The following is a 19,162-nucleotide window of genomic DNA, read 5'->3' as shown; positions in this document are numbered from 1 at the left end:
ATATATATACATATATATATATATAACAAAATGATCTTATGTTAATTCTGTAACTCCTGTGCACTTAAGCACAACAATTATAAGAAGTAACATGGACACCAGTGTCCTGCTGACATAAGAGGGGCATAATAAGGTGCTGCTAACTCTGAGGTGTTTTCTTTCCCAAAAGGCATGCATGTTCTAATAACACGGGATGGTGTGTACCTACTATTGGCTGGCTTATCCACAACATTGATAAACTTTTGCCTTTCATTATTTTTGTTCATTTGTTGGTTTTGATTTTTTATACAGAGCAGCAGTATGTGAAACGGTGACATCTGAATAGTAGTCTTGAAACTGGTGAGGTGTTCCCATTCTGTGCGAGAGTTTCAGTCCCGTGCAGTGTTCCAGTCCAGTGCGGTGTTCCAATCTGGTGTGGTGTCTCAGTCTAGTGTGGTGTTCCAGTTCAGAGTGGTGGTCCAGTCCGGTGTGGCATTCCAGTCTGGTGCAGTGTTTCAGACTGGAGTGTTAGTCCAATCTGGCGCAGCATTCCAGTCCATGGTGGCAATCCAGTTCAAAATTAAACACTCCTGAAATTCAAAGAGAGAGACTCTACTGTGAAAGAGTAGGGAGGTTACAATCAGCACTAGTCTTTTTGCTAGCTGTTTGCTTAACTTTGCTCTATAAATTCTTTATGATTCAGGATATCAAAAAAGCACCAACAGCTGCAGGAGATAAAAGGCATGTCACCCGGGAGAGTGCCATAGAAGGCTCTGGGGACCACTTGACCTTTTCAGGGGCCTTCACTGAGCATGGGAAGGGGATGATTCTTTCTGTTCCCATTAATTAATTGATTAATTTATTTCATATATATTACAGATTCCCCACCCTCTTCTCCTCTCACCTTACCTTCTCCCGTCCCCCTCGTTTTCTCCTCCCATGGATATCAACCAGCCTTCGCATATCAATTTGAAGCAAGACTAGTAGCATCTTCTATTGAGGCTAGACAAGGCAGCCCAGTTAGGGGAAAGAGATCCAAAGGAAGCCAACAGAGTCAGCTATAGCCACTGTTCTAACTGTTGGGGTCCCACATGGAGATCAAGCTGCACATCTGTTACATATGTGTAGGGGGCCTAAGGCTGCCCCACACTTGCACTCTGGTTGTGTCTGAACAGTCAGCTCTCTCCAGGAGGAATGATCAGGTGTATGGATCACTCTGTATGCATGCACTAGTTACTTCTTTATGTTTGGCCCTGATTAGTGTTTTATGAATAGGATTCTTGCTATACAAATAGCCATATATTCTTTGACATTGCCTTAACTCACAGGAAGATATGTCACTTGATGGATCAGCAAAATGTTGTCATGTATGTCCACAAATAGCATAAATTCTACAGAAGTTTATCCTGTGTGGCTACATTTATGCATTATAAAATGTATCCAGTATTTATGGAACACTTTTATATACTCATTGGATTAAGCAAATGTGTACCATGGAGCTGCACTGTCAGCATATAAATATCTCTAGAATTTCACTGATCTAGAATAATATTACAGATATTTAAGCTGTGGAGTGTTTCCAGAGAGTCTTGGGTTGTAATTTCCAAAGGAAAAAATGAATTTAAAAATGAAAAATACATATAAAAATGAATTATTTTTAACTCAACAGAAAAAGACAGGACACTCTTAAAAGATTCCCCATATCTTATTTTCTCTGATTCCATGGTATTCTTTGAAAAAGATTGAAAAAGACTAGAATTCATTACAAGTCCTTAATTGCTGGTTTCTCTACAAAATAGATGTTTATGCGTGGTTTTCAGAATAGCTCCCATTCACTGGAGGGAGAGCGTATGCAGCCCAAGTTTAAATAAACAGTAATGTTGTACTAAGTTTGCAAAAGCATAATTAGTCACAGAGGCACAATATTTTTAAGTGTAGAATTCTTGTTCCCCAGCTGTAATGGGTAGATTTGTACAGCAGAGGCACATCACCATCTTTTTCATGTCCAGGACTTTTCAGGACTGAGAAGCACTTTCTCGACCTGCTGGTTGCCAAACAGACAATGCATTGTGGCCATCCCTCTGTTGAAAACATTTGTGGTGTTTACAAACAGGTCAAGGGTGGGTTTCTTGGACCAGCATTCCTGACCTGTTCATGCTCAATCATGCAATTATCACAGATGATGTAGGATAACCAACCGAATTTGAAAACAACTATTACGCTTATTTCATGTATATAATAAATGGTAGAGCCAGTTTTATGAAACAGCTTACTATAAGAACATGAGATGTAATAAAACATTGTACCTAGTCCAACTGCTATCTGGATAGAGATGAAGGACCTCGTTGAGTAGCTGGGCATAAAAGCAGGTGTAAACCACATTTAAACCAGTAAACTATGCTCTTGCCTGTAACCTGAAGACATACACATAAGCATAGCATACATAGAGAATTCAATGGACATATTAGCACAGCCTTGAAATTCACTTAAAGAAGAAAACAGATAGACAGCTGGTGGGCAGATAGGGTGTATAATATGCTTTGTGTTGTCTGTCAGGATTTCCAATAAACACCTGGTGTAATTCATCTTTTCAACTGTTACTACTGTTACTTTTAGGCAGCCATATGTAAGATGCATTTTCTGTTTTACGTAAATGCAGGCACTAATTCTTCTGACACTAAACTTATAGAACAAGGTGGCATTTATTTCTAAACTTCCAAATCCCTTATCAGAATAATATATATGGTTTAATCATTATTCAGTAGTTTAAAGGCAGACAAGAAAATCAAGGAGCTTTTCTAAGACCTTCTGAACTTGAGCCATGGGTCTTTTCCTTGACCTGCCTCTCAACATCCTGTAAGAATGTAAAGTAGACTGACCTCCATAACATTCATGACAATTTCCAAAATGGTTGTGAAAGGACAATGCAAATTAAATCTATAGCAACAAAGAGAAAGGCAGCTGAGAAAGACACAGAGGCTGATGTGGGAGCATGACTGATCAGGAATAGCAGAGGAAACTATGACAAGAGCAGGGAAGAGCTGGGGCAAAATGGTGGGGCCTGTGCGTAAGTCCAAGGTTGCCTGAAGAATTGAGAAACCCTGTAATGTTCTGTTGAGAATGCTGGCATCATAAGATACACACATTTACAATATTTTAAGTGTTTTTAATATTTCATATGTATGCATGCATATACATGTATATGTATTTTTGTATATGTATACATATACATCATATACACACACATATACATACAAATATACATATATGGTTGTCCTGGAGCTAGAATCAAAGGTGGCTGTAAGCCACCCAACAACGGGTATTGGAAACTGTACTCAGGCCCTCTGGTATAGTGTTCATAAGCAATGAACCATCTCTATAGCCACATACACTTAAAAGCAAAAACACACTCTGAAAAAATATTTGGAAGAAGTGTTAAATATATAGTTGTACTTTAGAGTTTCACTTTATATGGTATGTCAAAATTCTTATTTACCTATTAAAAAATGAAAGCATTGATTAAAATTACACACATACATACATGAACAAAACATACAGCCAGTTCATGCCAAAAGTACAAATGTCTAGTAAATGAAAAAGTAAAATTCTGATTATTGATAAAAAAGATTTTACCTATGAGGAATTATAAATAATATTCTCTAATATCTACACTTTGAAATTCTATAGCCACTAGAATTATATTTTATTTGTGTGTGATGGCATACAATTTAATCCTAGCTCTTGGCAGACAAGAAAAGAAAAATGTGTCTTCAAGGCCAGCTTCATCTACATAATGATACAGACAGCCAGAACTACACAGTGAGTTCCTGTCTAAAAACAAACAAAGAGAAAAATTATATTTTAGCTATGTGTTGATGCATAACAATAAGTAATAACAATGCATCTTTTCCTGGATTGTATTTTGTTGTATTTTGGTTGTATTGTACTTAGTAGTAGTTCTCTCTCTCTCTCTCTCTCTCTCTCTCTCTCTCTCTCTCTCTCTTTCTCTCTCTCTCTCTGTGTGTGTGTGTGTGTGTGCATGTGCTCAACATTCAATGCACACATAAGTACAATCATGACTAACTCTATAGTGGAGTCTCTTCCTTGCATTGAGGTATATTCTCCTAGAGAAAGGAAAACTCATAAAAAATTCAATCTCCCAAGTTCTCAATACTTTCAAGTTCAGGGGTGTTCTTCACTGAAACTACACAAAGAGCAAACACCAATGAACAAGTTAGAGCCCAGGGGATTGTAGAATGACAACAACCATACTGTAGAAATGTCTGAGTAAGGTGCTACCCACAGAATACATAGTCACTACTAGTAATTCATGACCAGATCCTAAAAGGATTTATCCAGACCAGGTACTTTACCAGCATACACATTTTAAACACTTACCAGGTCACAAATACTTTTCTAGATATAATGAAGGAAAATAACTAAAACCATTTATTTTTTAATTTTAAATCTAACCAATCTGTTTCAATATGACCTTTTATTATCGTTCTCTATTTCTTAAATAATCTCACTGACTAATGAGAAAATCTCATGTACAGAAATGACTGACTCAGGAGATGTGGGGCATAGTTCACCAGATAGAAGTGCACTATAAGTCTGAGACACTGCTATTATTGTGAATTACTATAAAGGCCATGTCCATTTTGTCAAGTGTTAGGCTTCATTTTTTCATAGAAAGCCTTCTTGTGTTTCTGTTCAATCTTTAAAGAGGAACTAAATGCATGAATCACTATTCAGTCTGGCACCTACTAGTATGTGCTCATGTATAAAGTCTGGGTGACCCAGGAGGAAGGGGTAGGTGAGGGAAATTCCAACAGGCCAGGCACAGAAGAAGAGTGATTCACTCCTTGTCCCCATAATAGCCATATTGGAGCCATTGTCATCCTGGCCTGACATAAAGACACCCAGTTAAGATGCATGAGGCATGTGAGGTTCAACTGTGGCTTACCTTGTTCCAGTTTACTAGGAGCTTATTGTGTACTCAGGGAAGGCAGCTGAGAAAGCCAGGAGGTAGTAAAGCACACTGTTTTTATGATGGAGCCCTTAAGTAGGCAACAAATCACTTAAGCTAAAGTGCTATTTAGAGTGATTCTTCATTACCTCTTATCTAGAAACACGAAAGCACGGTCGTTCTTGCCTTACTCATAAGAATCCCTCAGTCTGCTCTATCCTCACTTCTTGATATGTATGCAGGTACTCTCTTCCCTTTCAGTGTTTTAGCTTAAAATTGACTTGCCTATATTATGGTAGCATGATAAGTTGACATTCCAGTTTGTTATAGATCTCTGAAGACAAGAAACAGTGTATACAAGTTTACTGGATTAAACAGTTCCATGCACATTAAAACTTTAATTCTTTTAGGATAGGTTTCCCAACTTAAACAAAACACATGACTTGTGTCAGTAAAAATGGTTTTCTACAAAGGTGTAGGTTTCAAACAAAAGCAGGTATAAATCCTTTGCCATTTGCCATTCAGCTTTAAACATAATGGTAGAGTTAGGAACAAATACAAGCAAGGAAATGCAAGACTAAAAGGCAAATTAGTGAATGTATAAGACAAAAGGGAAAAAAACTCCCTCAAAACTATATTTTTTTGCAAAGAAAATTTAAGTGACAATAACCATAAATAATAGGAAACAAAAGAATGTGCCTCTAAGGTGACAAGGGTCCATCAAATAGAAAGGGAGATATCTAAATGATTCAGTTTCCTTTTGTGACTGAAAACTAATAGACATGTTAGATTTCCAAGACTGTCATTGCCATGGGTCTGGTGCAGCTTTCCCTGGCACACTCAGAGTGGTAAGGATTTCTGAAGTCCTGCATTTGGGCAAGTAAAGTCTCTGTGGTCCAGTATGCTCCTTGTTCTTTGTTCTCAATGACTGATTTAAGTAGATCAACATCATGATTAGATATCATACAGGTTTTCTTGACTGATGCATATAAAACTGCATCTGTGTCCTTAAATTTAAGGATGCTCAGTAAATGCTTTTGAATAAATGAAATAAACAATAGACATACATTTAAAAATGTCACTGGTAAAGATTATATCATAAAATATTATGTCTCTTTAAAGATTAAAACATTGATATATTCAGCATCTCTAGAGCATTACTAAATATTCTGGGATTTCTAATATTTACTTGGGGTTATGATTTAATCATAGTGAAGAAGTCCAATGTTTATCTTCTAAACAAGATAGACATTAGGACTCAAAGGCTGGGAAAAAAAGCTGACTCTTCAAATTGTTGAATTTAGAAAGCAAACAGGAACCAGAAGGGTCAAGGACACCAGAACACAGAATCAACTAAGCAGGGCTCATAGGGAACCACAGAGCCTGCATGGGTTTTCACTAGGACCTTTGCATACATGTTGTGGTTGTTAGCTTGGTTTTTTGTAGGACTTCTGACAGTAGGCGTCAAGCTGTTTCTGACGGTTTCACCTGCTATTAAGACCCCATTGCTCCTACTGGGTTACCTTATCCAGTCTCTGTGTAAGGATTTGTGCCTCGTCATATTGTAAATTGTTATGTTGTGTTCCGGTGATATCACTGGGAAGTCTACTCTTCTCTGAAGATAAAAGGAGGAGGAGAGGATCTGGGTGAGGGGGAGGAGGTTAACTGGAAGGAGTAGGAGAAAGGGTGCAGTCAGGATGTAATATGTGAGAGAAGATTAAATAAAAACTTAGTCTAGGGAAAACAGAAAGAAAGAAAACAAACATTCTAAAATAGGTGAGACAAATGTATGTTCCAGAAGATGCAATAGTGTCAGGGGTAGGATATTCCACATTGCACCCACAGTGAGACAGTTAAGATGTAACACACTGCATCTACAGTGTGACAGGTAAGATATTCCAGCACTGCACCCCAGTGATGGTGAATGCTTCATGCTCACAGGCAATAGTTAAAATCAACTAGCTCTTTATTACTACCTGTTACTTAAGAAATGTCCCTCCCAAGAGGGATCAGCTAGCCTTGGAGAACCCAGGATTAGTAAAGCTTCCCCAGAGTCAACATGACCCACTTTCCCCAGTATGACCTGTCTGGATAAAACAAGCCCGGGACCTTAGCCACTGAAGAAGATCTAACAAAACTTACAGTTAGAACCCTGACCCCATAACATTCACATTGTTGAAAAGCTTGCCCAGCATTAGACTCTGTGAGTTACAGGGGGACAAAGTCTGTCCTCTTCATCTTGGTTTCCTCTACTGACCAGGAAGCTGGAGTGTGACATAACCCAGGGACCTCTGGTGGGTGCTGCTCTACTGAGCTCCTCTTGTGTTTTCTTTTGATCTTCATTCTGTACTTACCTTTGTTTTTAGCAGGGTAATTCTTGGTGACTTAATTACCTACTAGACTCCATTCCTACCTTCACTGCATTATTGGAGGCTTCAGGAGGCTGTGGTCCTACAGAATATCTTCTTTCTCCAACCAATGGAGAAAGACATCTTGTCAGCAGGAAAGGAGGAAACAGAGCCATAAAATCTCTCTTCATCTTCCGCTTGTCCTGTCCCTAGTCTGAAAACCCAAGGGCAATACCTGAAATTAATAGGTCCAACCTTTTCTGTTTTTCCAACCACATGTTCTCTTGGATAACACACACACACACACACACACACACGTTTACCACAAAACAACCCTAAATATTGTCTAAAAAACATGCATCTTCCATGATTGTATTTCATAGAGAGAAGTGTATTTTATACTACTTTGTAAGTTTACTCAGTTTTCTTTGTTCAATGTCTAGGATAATTTCAAGATAATTCACTTTACTTTAACCACAAAAGACAAAGCAAGACATTCCAGGTGTGACTTTCATGTCCACAAATGCCAATAAGGGATATTGAATACTATAACTTCCACACACCATGTTTATTTCAGAAATAATAATTAAGAAGATTTGATATATATATATATATATATATATATATATATATATATATATATATAAAATAACCAGTTGTATAATTCAACAGTAAACAGTTACTTGAAGGAACTGTGGGGAACACTTATGTATCTCAACTTCTGTAATCCCAAATATTTCACCATGAGTCCTGTGTGAGGAGAGAGTCTAAGTCCATTTGCAGATATGAGTTGTTTATGTTTCATTTATTAAATTAAATTTAGCTAGATGTTGAAGTCCCTGTGTTATAAACACCTGTCTCCAAATTCAGATGACACAGTTAATTGAAAATTAAAAGCAAAATCTAGCAGTGTACATTCAGTGGCAGCACCCACTGTTACCTCAAAGAAGATGCGATTTACATGGAAATGGCATTTACAGATTTAGAGGACACTGTTGACATTTGTTAATAGGAAATAAGTCAAAGATTGGAAATCATTTGAAAAACATAAAACATGGAAAAAAGTTAGTATCTATTATATGCAAAAGACTCAGAAAAGGAGACTATCATTGAGTAAAGGCAGAAAAATGACCTCAGCAAATATGAAATTTGGAAAGAAATGTTAATAAGCAACACCAATCTTTAAAAAGGCTTTCAGGAAACAAAACCCAAGTTAAGGGTGAACAAATTACCTATCATCCCTACATATGATAAAAAAATTTAGACAAAATCAAATATAATTAAGGTTCAGGTAGAACACTCTTGGTTAGGCTTCAAGTTTGTGTGGTAAGCAGTGATCATCCTTCTAGACATATGCTTTAGAGGAAGTTTTGATTTTGAATTAGCAGGAAATGGTGGGAATGTTTCCACAAGCATCACTCAAAAGACTCAAAATCAAAATTACTCTGTTTATCATTCATAAGGAAATTGTATAGATACATTGGAATAGAGTCATATAGGAAGACAGTCTGGAGAAATGCAAACCTAGTGAACTATATTTTCCACGTCAATATGAATGAATTTTGATGGCTGTTCATGTTGAGCTAATAAAAGGCAAGTTACAAAGGACTGTGCATATCATGATACCACTTTGAGGAAATTCAAACAATAGTGGAAAACATATTGTTTCAGCATTTCTGAAAAAAACACACACAGGGTCAGTACTGAAAAAATGCTGTTAGATCCTAGAGATGTAGCTTCACATTAAGGGTTCTTCACTGAGTAAAATCATGAGTTAAAGGAAGAGTCTATAGAGAATTAAATGCTATTGATTTTTTGTATTTAAATAGAAAATGACTACCAGGTAGGTTTCTTTTTATGATTACACTCATGAATAATAGGTATGGTATAATAGATTTAAACTTTTATGTAATCATATACCTATAATAATATATCACATTTCCATGAGTGTATGCAAACATTAAATATTGTACAATTTTTGTTTATTTTTCTAAAAGATTCCTTAAATAAACTATTCCTCTTATGTGTTCTAAATGTGAGACAAATGAGCAGCTTTCAGTAATCACAGAAAACACCATCAAATGTGGTTGGTATGTATTGGAAGCCTCTGAATACTGGAATTCATTATTTCCCATGATGACAATTCATGGACAATCAAGTCATATGATTGTCAAAGTCAGACACTATTATAGATATATTCTTTCAGCATACTTCAATGCATTATTTTAAGTCACATGATCGTTGGATGAGAGGAGATAAGGATGAGAAGAGATGCCCCACGTCCTGCTGGCAAATGCCTGTGAGGAGCTTAAAGAAGCAGTTACCTGAAGCAGGTGTCCCTTTAGGAAACAGTAGATCACTCTCACAATCCAGGAGAAAGCTTCACATCAGAGTCCCTTCATGGGTCACACACACTCAACTTTTAGATATGATCTGAGTCCAGTACAAGGAGTTCATAATTCCATCTCATATTGGCCTGAGATACTCTAAAGCTCTTTTCCTACATTTCTGTGGGATGCAAACACCTGTTCAACCTAATCTGCAGATTAACATTTACATATTTGTTATTTGGGGTTCATTGTTCTTGTGATATTGCTATAATCACACCTGAATCCACAGTGTTATCTCTTCATTCATGTGGAGAGATCCTTCCAACCCTCCAATTTCTTTCCAGTTTTCTCCATTTGTGTCACCAAAGTCTGTTTGCTAAGTAGGTGGGTTGAATTGTTCATTCTGATCTTGAGAGTGTTCTTCCCATTGTTTGTAAATGATCCAATGTGGGCAGTTTTTGCTCTCTCTCTCTCTAAATATCAGATGTGGAGATGCCAGTCAATGACCTAAGTTCTTGGTCTTGCAGACTAGAAGCTGCTCAGTGAAGCATCTCCGTGATGGTATTTCTATCCTCCAAACCACTGCCCTAACATAGTGTCATCCATCTTTCCACATCACCTCCCAACGCTGCTGCTAATCAGGTCTCTTATACTTTTCCCCTTTTCTTATTTTTGAAGGACTTCAGCAAAATGAATCTGAAGGGAAAAACCCCATAAAGCCACTGTAATCCTGACCATAAGGTGTGAAGGTCTCATTTCACCCAGACACCCAGCTTTAAGGGGATCCCCAGCTCATAGGACCACTCTGAGATGTCTACCCTTGTGAGAGATGGAAAGCATTGCTATATGAGCTATGCTTTTATCCTTTTGAAGCCTCTGCAGAAATATTATTTCCTCTATGTCTTGTCTGACAAGCAGAAGAGAAAAGCATTCCCGAAATTTTTAGTATAATTTTTGTTTACTTCAAAAATAAACAGTGCTGCACCCTGTAACACCGAGATTTTTTCTTCGTATACATTATTTGACTCCAGATGATTTATAGTGATTCTACATAAGGTACCATAGCACAAAATTAAGTTGTTTTGAAATACATATGATCTAAACCTTGGCTTAATTTGGAAAAATGATTTAATATCATAAGTTTAATGTGCATAGAATAGCTGAAATTAGAGCAACTTAAAAAAAACATTACAAATTAAGAATTAATTTGGTAAGAATAACTTGGTCTTTCTGTAAACAAGACTTGATGTTTCATCTTGTGATTCCATGAATATTTTTCTTTAAGCTATGTGTGTGTGTGTGTGTGTGTGTGTGTGTGTGTGTGTGTGCATATGCTGGGAATGAATCATATGTTCTATAGCTCCACAGTGATAGAAATTAGAAAATGAAAGTATATAGATTGAGATTTGGCATGCATATACATCATAAATGATTGCCTAAGCTAATTAACACAGCTGCTATATCTCATTGTAACATCTGGGTTTCCTGTCTATGACCAAATATTAATCACACCGATGTTACATCCTTAAAATATTTTAATTTGTTGGCAGGTACTTAGCTGTCTCTTGTTGTTATAAAGACATAGACATTTCTGAATCTAGAGATGAGCTTATCAAGGTCTACAACAAGCATGACTCCTCCTTACTGTCTGTCTCCTCCTTTTTAATTTGCTGGGTTTTGATGGTTTGTTTGTTTGTTTGTTTGTTGTTTTGTTTTTTAATTTACAGAAGAAAAGTCCTTGTCACACATATAACTATATGTATACAAATTCAAAAATAGAAATTTCCTGATTTATGGCTTATAGTATTTGAGAAAACATCAGCTAATATAAATTCTTTTAAAACATTTAATAATTAAAATGGAAGCAGAGACATCACATAAAAATATAATCAGAAATACAGTCATCAACAACTTCATCATCAACATCATCTACATCTATATTATGGGTCCAATCTGCTCCTAATTGTGTGCATACTATGAATTTGATTTACCAATGAAGCCATAACTACATGTATCTATAGAGCCATTTTCTTCATGATTTAAGAGCAGAGGGCCACTGATCTTTACAGACACAGCCAGTCCCCACTTATTGATTAATATGGTTCCTAATGTACAAGGCAATACAATAAGATGATACAATTTGATCCCTAAAAGTTACAGAATGGAGAAAGATGGAATGTCTTCAGGAATTTTGGAGAACATTTTTGAAGAATTAAGTAAATATCAAAGTGTGAAAGTATGTTCTATGCAGGTGAAGGTATGTGCTCTGTCCAGATCCTGTTTCTCACTAGAAACAAGAGTTTGTTCCTGTGTCCCATACAGGAAAATTCATGTATTCTCTTGCGACTGAAGTAGAGAAAATGAGCCATGACTCCTAGCTGAACCTCTGTTATTTGCACACCCTAAGAAGATAAGTCATGCGGTGTCTCTTTAATGGCAATTAGTTGACATAAAACCTTTTTTCTTAAAGTGATTTAGGATGACATTTTAAGCAGATATTAACAGAACCTAGACTTAAAAGTGAAAGCTTTCTAACCAAATTTTTGCTCAATGGTTTTAAAAATTCAGTGGTAAAATTATGTTCTCAGCATGTGTTTATTGAGTACCTACTCTGCTTGGTGAGCCTGGGATATTTTAATGAATTAACTACAGAAGACTTCTACCACTGGTTACAAATACATACATAAATAATCATGATTCAAAGTAAGAGCTGTTCTTGCTGTGAGAGGGGATTTAGAATGTTTCTGAAATATATGGAAAAGAAAAAAAAATCTCCCTTAATGTTGCATTAAGGAAAGCTTTAAAGAGGAAATGTTATTTAATCAGCCCCTGAATAATCATTTGTTTGACTACTCACATTGATTACAGCAAGGGTATAGTGAATATGTGCTATAAAGTCAATAGGTTATATAAAGCTTTATGAGGAAATACAATGGAAAATAAAGCCACGCTTCTGGAACTTTGCCATATGTCTTGAAGACTGGGCTGTTATATCTGGTATTGCAGTCTTCACTTAGGGGGTGATACCTCACTGCCTTCTCCACTTTCTAGAAGCAGTATCTTATATTGATACAATCAGGACAGGCCACATAACCCTTTTTATGTCGTGGGATGAATAGAAACCTCCTAAAAAATAGATCCTGTGAAAGAGAGCAAGCCCAGCACCTAGGAAAGCTCAACGTGATAGCTGCGTTCATCAGGATTGCTCATCACTGCTGATTGACAATGTGGCAGTGTCCTTATTTCTAAGGACACTGGGTATCAGATTCCATCCCCCAACCCCCAGAGACAACAGTGTGAGGTATAGGAGGTTGAACAGGAAAGCTGTGGAGACAAGCATGCTTAGTATAAGAAATACAAATACTAGAATTCAAGCTATTTGTTAGATTTTGAGGCAAAACCCAGGTGTATGTTTATGTGTTCCAAGAGGATGGTACTGTGCGGGGAAGTTTTAGAACCTTTGGGAATTGGGTGCTAACTGGACATGGGTTGATATCTCAGATGTGGAAGAAGTAGGCTTTGAGTATAGCCTGGCCCTTCTTCCTGTGCTTGCTCTGCTTTCTCACACATAGAATGTCAGCAAGCAGCTTCCTGATCCCAAAACCATAGGCCTGGGCTGAACTTTCATCATGTTGTGCATGGTGAGGTACCACATCGACTTAAATCAGAAGTCAAGAAAAACCTTCTTCTTGAGTGGCTTCTTTTTGGGTGTCTGGTTACAGCAAGAAATATAAGTTGAATGCTAACACAGCCTTGGTTCGCATTGGAAATCTAAACACGAGAAGGCAGACAGATTTAAAGAAAAACAAGGAAGGACAAGCCAACCTAAATATAGCTATCTCCTGAGAGGCTCTGACAGTACCTGACTGACACAGATGTAGAGTCTCACAGCCAACCATTGAACTGAGTACAGGGTCCCCAGTGAAGGAGTTAGAGAAAGGACCAATGGAACTGAGGGGTTTGCAGCACCTTAGGACGAACAACAATATGAACTAACTAGTACCCTCAGAGCTCCCAGGGTCTCAACCACCAACCAAGGACCGGACATGGAGGGGTCTGATTGTTCTGGCAGCATGTGTATAGTAGAGGATTGCAATTTGATCATCAATAGGTGGAGAGGAGCTCGGCCCTGTGAAAGTTCTGTGCCCCAGTGTAGGGAAATGCCAGGGCCAATAAGTGGGAGAGGGTGGGGTGGCAGGCATGGGGAGGGGGGAATCAAAAGGGGTTTGTTTTTGTTATTTTTGTTTGTTTCTTTGTTTTTTGGAGGGGAAACTGGGAATGGAGAAATTTACATGAAAATAAAGAAAATATCTAATAAAAAAAATGATACATTAAAAAAAAGAAAAACAAAACAAATCAACAACAAAAAACCCACAAGTCCATTTCTCAGAGTATGGAGTAAAGTTATTTGTAAATGTAAGATTTCTATTCAAATTTCTAACCAATGCTAAAACCTTTGGCTTGTCCAGAGACCCATATTCTATTAAAATGTGCTGGGATGGATAAGAAGCATATCACCTAGGAAAGAAATTTGATGGGAATTTGTGCTTGTTGTTCAGTGTACCAAGGAGAACCATACTCATGTAAATAAGTAAGAGATAAACTTTGATGAATAAATCTATATAAAATTTATATATTATAAAACATAAGATGTATCATAGTTTTCTGAACAGAATTTGATTTAACTCTTAATTTTAATTTTCTTTTGTTGGTCAGTTGGTTTTCTTCTCATTTGTATTTTAATATAACTCTCCAGCTGCTTTATGGACATTTCAAGTGAACTTTTATGATAGATGTTTTAATGTCCAAAATGTCTATTCTGTTATAGTGAGAAATGGAATTACAGGGGGTTGTCATACTCATCCTCAGTAAAATTAAAACTATTAACCTAAAGTACAAATATAGCTTGAGTTTAGAAGTAATAATGAGATCAACTTGATAAGAACAACATTATTTTAATTTTTAGGTATCAATAAAATAAGTTATTTTGGAGATCTAAATAAAATGAAATAATTTGGTGTTGTTTTATAAATAATGTAAATTTGATTTTTTTCTATTTAAGAACACCACTCAGTGGAATTGTTCTGAAGGAGCCATGATAAGGAAAACCTGGGGTTTTCATAAGTACACATATTGCTAGTGCTCAGGCAGCTTCTTATAGATGGGTTGGTGATGCTCTCTTGATAGGGTGGATGGATGCGTTTTGAGAACAAGCCAAGGGAAAAACTCTTTGATTCAGAAAATCAAAATATGTTTTTCATTGTAAGGTCATTTTCAATTAACTCAGTGTGATTTCTTAAAATAATATACATAAGAATTTTAAAGGGGAAAATAATGTTATTTATTTTACAAACTCAGAGATGCATGCCTTTTAAAGGCAGATATTTTAAATGAAAATCACAGTGAGTAAAAGTCATCCCGAGAAAACTGTTCAAGAGGGGACAAAGGCTGGCAGCTGTGAAGCAGGAGCCTTGCCAGGAAGCTTATTCTAAACAAGCAGTGTTCTGAAGTGTGTATTTTGCAGATTGACTTCCATTTGGAAAGACAGTGTGGCTGTGGTCTAATAGAAAGACTACCTTTTGTCTGAAAGCAGTTGAACTAGGATGGCTACTATTCTCCTAATTCTGGACTCAGGATTCACATGGGAAGGTTTTCTTCAGTGTCTTCTGTCCTGGTGATGCCTGATCTTTCTAGAGTCCAAACTTACATAAGAGTCCCTCCTCCCCTCTCCTACCCACCCTTCTCCCAATCTTCCTCCTCACCTCCACTCTACCATACCTTGTTACCTTCTACCCATCTTTTCTTCCCTTCTACTCTAAAGAGAACCAGGACATAAGGAGCTGTCTAAACAGATAAAATCTGGGTTGTTGAGGCTACACAGAGTTTGCATTTCTTTTCTGAAGAAAAGATTTTCCGAACCTGAGCATAAACTTTCTGTCTTGAGGATTAGATTCCTAAATAAAGGCATATTGCTGTCATAATTTGTAGAATTTTGGAAAGTTCACTTAATCAGGAAAACATGTCTGTGTGGTGGACATATTAAGACTCAAAATTATTTAGTAGTATCCATCTCAAGATGAACTTAGACATTTGGAATTGTTTGAGTAAAACATGCTTTATGATTAGTGAAAATAAGTATTCAATAGTATTGAGAATTAGATAAATATAAATGAAGATTTTCTTTATCCCAGCCACCTTGTAAGGCTTTGGACTTCCAAACAACAATAAAAATAACAAAATGACCATCCTGAGTTCAGGAAGAAATCCCCCTAGATTGATAACTGCCATTTCACAAACAAATTTAATTGGATTTAAGAAAGAAAATAAACAAATCTGGCTTTTCTGATCTCAAAAAAAGAAGATTGAAATGTACACCTAGCAAATAAATAAGGCAGTGTGTGGGATTATTAAAAGTGTTCACGTTTCAGATACTGGCAATTGAGACAGATTAAAAACTCTAGAATTTGAGCTGACTAATTAAAGAAAACTCACCCCGGTCTAAGAGAAATTTAACACACTACTGTCACCGGTGACTAAGTGACATCAGCGGACCTTCACAAGTTTGAGTTCCTAAGAATGTGTAAAAATGCTTTAAAGCTCATGAGAAATCATCAAGTGAAAAGGACAAGAGTCTTTAAAAAGGAAAGACTTGGCTTCCCCAAATGACTCCTTTGAGGTACATTTCTGCATTGTTCTCCACAAACCAAAGAGTTTACAAAGAGACTTTCCACCACTGTTTCAGATCATATTTGAAATAATGTATATTATGAAGATAAGGTCATAAAGTATCTACCTTGACTCATTCTACTGAAAAAAAAAAAAAACCTATGTTCCTGTTTTCTGAGTATACACTATTCTGGTTTTATTTATGTTGCTATGATAAACTCTATAACTAAAAGCAACTTGAAAAGAAAAGGGTTTGTTTTTCTTATAGGTCACACAGGAAAGCCAAAACAGGAACTCAATATAGAAACCTGGATGTTGGAACTGAAGCAAAAGAGTGGAGAACCAGTGACTACTAGCTTGATCATACCCAGCTACTGTTTTTATACAGCCCAGGACCACCTGGCCAGCTGTGGCACCACCCACAGTACACTGGGTTTCATCCCTTGCTCATCAATTAAGAAAATGCCTTCCAGTTATGCCCATGTGTCAATGTAAGGAGAACAGTTCTCCAATTGTGGAACTGTAGTTTGCTATTTCCAGGTGATGCTAGTCTGTGTCAACTTAATAAAATGTGATGAGTCCATAGATTAGGAATAAAATATGGCTGCCAAGACAAAATAGTAAGTTCAATCATGACATGATATACATAGCTGTGTTACCATAGTATTTGTGATTCTTTGTATTCTAAAATGATAAATACTTAGAATGTTAAATATTCCCAAACATGATGATACTTAAACAGTTAAATTAATGCCATTGATTATGGATAAGCACCTGAGTATATTAAAATTGACTCATAAAATGTATAAATGTAAGAGAAGAATATCTCATCTCACATATTTGATTGCAATGGCATTGTCCTGGAGCACATTCAGGCTGTATACTGCTGGCATGTCTAAATCAGTATGAAAGTCTAGATGCTGCAAGGAATCCTCTGCTCCAAGCTCACTGGGGCATCAGGGACCACTCCAATGTTCTGCCTGTCTGTCACTCGAGATAGTAAACGATGGAAGGACAGGAAGTGATCACTACCACAAGGAGGTCAACATGGATAGACCAACCTTACAGAAACCAACCCACGATTCACTGTTTCATATTTTATCATAACTTCCCAGTTCAATGTTTTTCTCCTCCATCATTTGCAAGGTTTAGTGACATAGACTTTCCCTGGACAACCATCAACTTTGTTTCAGTGTTACATTATAGAATAACCTTAATACTACCAAGAGTTGGCTGGGAGTACAAATAGATGAGTGCTCAATCATGGGTTGAGTCAGAACCAGCATTTTAACAAGAACCCTAGTTGATAAATATGTATATTAAGGTTTGAGCATCAGTGTCCCCAAACATACCTTCCATAGTAATACAACAAGCACATCACTCTAAATGTTAAAATCCCTCCACATTTGTGCAAACCTTTGTCTCTGCACAAGTAATTTTGAGCAAGAGAATCAACTATCTAGCAATACTTCTCAAATGCAAATAGAATCTCAATAAATTTCAGGGATGATCTAGCTTATATAATGAGAACAGAAAGACTCAGAAACATCCAAGACTTAATACAATAGAATTTACTGTTTGTGGGGTTCAGGTCAATATATGTAAGGTGCTGTTTCTCTAAATCCTAGTCACACCATTAAAAATAAGTTCATCCAATGTAACAGGGACAGAACAAGAAGATGGAAGACTTGCCATATCTTAACTACCTTAGTAGAAAATGGGAACCATCACTCTTCTCAGAGTCATTGCCTGAATGTATGGAACACATACACATGGTCTGGGTTATGACCCCATCTCCATAAAGGGTAGCATGAGTACCATATATCAGCTCCACTTCTCTACACCAAGCTGCCTGGGGTGCTACACTTGTTCTTTCTCTCATTGCTGATGGATTTTGCTCAGTGGCCTGTTATTTCTAGATCATCTGCTTTGGGCTACTCCAGTAGGTGCCTCTGATGGTTTACACACAAGCATTTATGTCTACCTTGTGATCTAGCCAGTGTAAGATGCTGAAATCTTGTTCTCTGATTGTCACACTGTGATATAGAAGCCTGAATTCAGCATACATCTTCAGCTTCTGGGTAATTCTTCATACGGACTGAAATCATAAATCTACTCACCCTCATCTTCCCTCTTCGTCTAGGTATATTCTTCTAGGCTTTCTATAAGTCACCGCCCCCATTCCCATTGCCCACTCCAGAGTCTAGGGAGCTGTCTCCCAAACAGCTCGGGGGAGGAGCTCTGAACTAGTTAGTTAGTTTGTTTATTATCACAGGCAAGTCAGGACTTTATCCTAGCTGCTTCACTTGCCACTCTCAGCTTCTCAGTCCAAAATATGGGTCAATGAATGCAGGGGATCTAGGACACATTTAAAGTATGACTAATGTAGAATATCTACTCTCTCTAGGTTACAGAAGAGAAAACTCATCCTAGATAGTAAAATGCTAATCAGGAATTAAAATCCAGGTTAGCTGTCTCTGCCCTCTAAACAAGAAGTTTCTAATAATTTCAGCTTCTTCTCTAAGGAAAGCTTAGTAGAAGAGGGAAAGTATTGTTATCACTTAAACGTGTGGACAACATCTGCTCCCTGGTTACCATAGTGATGGAGATAAAACAATAGGTGAGAAGCAGAAAGGAAGAGCTCTAACCCCAAGATAACCTGAGTCATAACTTCACATTTGACTGAATCTGTTTTCTATTCCAAATCTTAGGTCACAGGAACAAATAGATTTGTATAAGACATATTCCTAGTGAAATATTGAAAACTCTAGTATAAAATATAACTTGCCTTATAAGATATAAGTCAGACAACTTAAAGTTTCTACTATTCTAGAAGCCTGCCACTGTCTCATTCATATATATATATATAT

At 36.9% G+C, this 19,162-nt stretch overlaps 1 long non-coding RNA gene across 3 annotated transcripts in view; it reads right to left on the bottom strand.

Moving 5' to 3' along the window:
* Positions 1-240: 240 nt before the first annotated feature.
* Positions 241-19,162, bottom strand: part of LOC116094414 — a 42,635-nt gene continuing 23,713 nt past the window's right edge. For all 3 annotated transcript variants that reach the window (XR_004120098.1, XR_004120099.1, XR_004120100.1), the window contains 2 exons: positions 7,362-7,510; positions 241-569 (listed from right to left, as the gene is read on the bottom strand). This is a non-coding gene — a long non-coding RNA (uncharacterized LOC116094414). The remainder of the gene's footprint in view (positions 570-7,361; positions 7,511-19,162) is intronic.

Source organism: Mastomys coucha, unplaced genomic scaffold, assembly GCF_008632895.1.
Source record: "Mastomys coucha isolate ucsf_1 unplaced genomic scaffold, UCSF_Mcou_1 pScaffold16, whole genome shotgun sequence".
Classification (NCBI taxonomy): Eukaryota; Metazoa; Chordata; class Mammalia; order Rodentia; family Muridae; genus Mastomys; species Mastomys coucha.
The sequence above is the reverse complement of the archived record's forward strand: the minus strand, read 5'-3'. Positions and strand labels throughout refer to the sequence as shown.